Here is a 3,972-nt window from a genome sequence, read left to right as displayed (position 1 = left end):
GGTCTTGAATCAGCGCCCATATGGGATGTGAGCGCTTCAGGCCAGGGCGTTAACCCGCTGCGCCACAGCGCCAGCCCCTTCAGTAACTATTTTAAGATCCCAAATTCATATCTATTCTTATATTAAGCTTCCTGCTCATAATGATAGCAGACATCTTATGGTGCCAAATTTTAGTAATAGTTTTATGCCAATCCATGCAGAAAAGTAAGATAATGAAAGAGTCAGCTGACGACCATTAATGCACATGTAATACACAAACTGGCCAAAAGAACTAAAAAACAAAACAAAATTAACAAAAAAAAAAACACAAAACTATGAACAGACCTCAAGAAAACTGGGTTATTACTAAACAGCACTCAAACAGCTCTCAACTGTTAACACCCAAGCTCCTTACATTAAATTTCTCAACAGGTACATATTAGACGTCTTAATTTCAGATCCATCCTTCCCACACCCCTTCCCACCGCAGCTCCCCAAATGCACTACAAAGGATGAGTATAATGTTACATAGGCGGAAATTTACAGATGACCATTGCAGCCTTGGGCAAGGAGGTGAAGACTTGATTTGATCTTCGGTTACTCTGCACTGCGCACCAGGCCTTCAAGATCGGACACTGACTGCTCCACCCCCTGCTACTGATGGATCAGCTACTGTCTGGCTGCACTAGGAACAAAAGTCTCTGTTGAGTCCGAGTGCTGTCCAGGAACTGCAGGTGCTTCCCCACTACCACTGCTGGCGTCTGATTCAGCTTGCTCAGTGGAGGTGTCCCGCACCCTGCCTGAAGACGGCGATTCATGATCTTCTCCCTCCGCTCTCCGACTCTTTTCAGCTGTGCCGTCTCCCCTGAGCTGTAAATGGGCAGAAGGGTCTTCCAAAGTGGGGCTTGCATCAGGAGATGGCGTTGCAGGGTGTGCTCGCTGCCCGTCTGCTGTCGTTGGAGGGCTCTGGAGGCTGAACAGGAGCTCGGCTCTGTGCTGGTACACTGTCTGCTCCGTGGGCAGAGCTCTCTCTCGCTACGTTTACGGTGCTGGTGTCGCAGTCCAGCCTAAGTCCAGCTACTCCCTTCTTTGGTATATCCATTCTGTCTCGCTTAATCTTCCTGCGACGGCAGTGTTCACTTCTCCTGAAATGAACCGTATTTTCAAGATCAGCAACACACAGAAACCCAGCAATTAGCATTTCAGTGTTCTTTTTACTTTGGAAAAAGCATCTTCCAGCTCTCTAGTAGCACGCTCATCACACTGCCACCATCCATTTCTTCCTTCATAGCACCATGCACACTCACCGCGTCCTCTCCTTGCTGCCTTCAGTTCCTCTGGTGACAACAAGGTTGGCTTGTCGAGAAGTCCTCAGGAATTCCTGGTCGACAAAGAACACATCGTTTTCCAAGCCACGAAGCGCACGCGTAGCAGGAAACATGGATACAGGGCAGACTGAGTGGGTGACCTCAAGTTTGAAGCCAAATGGCACATTCAGGGATGGTGAGAGAAGGCGCAGTACTAGAACGGGACTCCTTTGCTTTCTCGTTGGTGGGAAGCATGTTTACTGAGCGATCAGTTTCACCACAGCCGGCCATCATTCCTGCTATAGATCCCACAGATGCCTGCCAGAAAAGTAAAACATCTCCGCCGGGAGGCAGCCAGTGTGCAGTCTTTTCTCTTCCACTGCTTGCTTGTTCATTCTTTGTGCTCTGGCCACAGCTCCGGTCACCTTGCAGTCTTTTCTCTTCGGCCTCAGGGCCCACGGTGGCTGGGGCCGTGCACAGCACCCGGTCAACGTTCCTTCAGGCTGTACCCTCTTCCTCCTTTTGCTTCCATTCGACCTGCAACACGACCTACCGGAGCTTCCACTTCAGCTTGCAGAGCCGACCCTGTGAGCTGTCTGGCAGTTCACGGGAAGGCCGGCAGGAAGACCCTTGGACTCTAGCGTAGTAGTGCAGCCCAAGTTTTCCGAGCACATCTGGAAATCATCTTAAATCCTCTCCCCCCTATTTCCAGTCCTGCATGAGTGAACAGAAGCACAGAGCAGGTATATCATGCCGCGGAGAGCAAGAGGCAGACTCCCCAAGAGACAAGAGACAAAGCACTGGCCAGCCCAGGGAGCATACATATTTGCTCTGAAGAAAGCCTGTTGTGTGGACGTTGGTTTCTCCTTATGTACTTTCTGACACCTGCCAAGGCAGATTGCTAAAAGCTATGCTGTCATTGCATAAACAATCCTGAGTCTCAAAACCATTGCCCCAGAACCTAGAAGAGCGCTTTTCACTATGTTTGTCTCTTTTTAAAATAAGAATAACGGAATGATTCTCACGTTGGGATTGAGTTCAGGCCACAGGCTTTTAAAATTCTTTGTCTTTGACCCAAGCATCAAACTTACAGGATAGATCCTATTATCTTTATTAAAAGAATGAGCCAACTGAATCTCAAAATCTTATCTAGTGATAGGAACCGACTTCGAATCAGTGAGTGTCTGATCCTGAATCCTGTGTGATTTTCATTATATCTCACGGTTGCTACCATACTAGTGGCCATGTCTACAGAGACATGTTTCCTGTTCATACTAAACAATTGATTTAGCTGCCTCTTCAGTAATTTTGGCAGTTCTTAGGGATACAGACTTGTTGGAAGTTCCACCTACTGTCCTAAATCCCACCAGATGATATCTGTCTGTAAGTAATGACTCTACTAAGCAAATAGTACTCTTCATATATGAAATATGTAACTCTGATGGTTCTCCCTCAGCATGTGTACTGACCCTTTCATGTCTACTCTCAATTTCTTACTCTGTTAGAATCGCTGAGATATGCAACTTTTATATTCCATGGTCAAGTTTGTACAGGTATTGATCAAAGAACAGCACCAACCAAAAACCTTGATGTACTCTGTGCACCCCCCCCACTCACCTACGCGAAATCTGACAGATCACAATGATAGAGCACAGTGGGAGGTACGAAAAAAGGCAACAAATGAGGAAAGGTGTGTTGTACGCATTTAATGATTTGGGTCACAGCCTCTTCCTACATAAGTAAGTAAAATCTGTCAGAAAATTTCATGTCAAACTTAAAAATTCCTGTTGTATTAATAGCTGATTCTAGTATAATTTCCAAACTCAGATGAGCAGTTTTGATAATTTTGATAGTACTTGAAAATACAGACTCACACATAATGGATTCAAATCATGTCAACCACACCACACGTTACTATGTGATCTCAAGCAGCGTTAAGCAGAGTTCTTCATTGCCCCAATAGATAAAATATCCTCAACCATAAAAGATCCAGAATGATACTTCATAAGAATGTTAAGCTATAAGAGATGTGAATAATGTGGCAAATAGTAAATACTAAATGTATGCCATTGTTTTTACTGGGACTAGGTTTATGCTGCTGGAAGTGTAGTATCATGGACTTAATTTATAATCAATAGAATTGATTTTAAGTCCAAATTGGTCTTAGGAGTTTAACCCCAAGTTTCAGCCATTACGCTTGGAGAATAAAGCTATCTCTGTATCTCATAGTTCAATTTAAGACAGTTAGTTGAGATGACATGTAAATAGACTCCCAGACTGTAGGTTCAACATTGTCAATACTGGTATTTAGTGAATTAGAAGCTTCAGTTACATTTTAAAATGTCTTTCCAATTAAATTGTTTTTATGTGTATTTAAGTTATACAAGTTTTGTATATTTCGTATATACAGATTTAGGAAAACAGTAAAACTCCCCCACTCTACCTTCCCTCCTGCCCACACGCCAACCCTTCCTCCTCCTCCCTCTCACACGCCCACTCTTAATGTTTACAAGCATCTATTTTCAGTTTATTTAATTATTGTATATTTAACGCTACACTAAGTAAAAGAGTTCAACAAGCAGTATGAAGAGAAAAAAACAAAACAGTGTTCCTCTACGGAAGGAACAAAGGCTATAAACAATTATTTTCATAGATTTCTGTTTTTGAAGATATTTTTCTAATATTT

At 43.7% G+C, this 3,972-nt stretch overlaps 1 pseudogene; it reads right to left on the bottom strand.

The window, feature by feature from the left end:
• Window positions 1-433: 433 nt before the first annotated feature.
• LOC138849457 (E3 ubiquitin-protein ligase RNF146-B pseudogene) lies at window positions 434-1,699 on the bottom strand (annotated as a pseudogene).
• Between the last annotated feature and the right edge of the window lie 2,273 nt (window positions 1,700-3,972).

Source organism: Oryctolagus cuniculus, chromosome 4, assembly GCF_051225735.1.
Source record: "Oryctolagus cuniculus isolate XC-2025 breed Fujian yellow rabbit chromosome 4, ASM5122573v1, whole genome shotgun sequence".
NCBI lineage: Eukaryota > Metazoa > Chordata > Mammalia > Lagomorpha > Leporidae > Oryctolagus > Oryctolagus cuniculus.
Note: the sequence above shows the minus strand (reverse complement) of the source record. Positions and strands in the feature narration are given on the sequence as shown.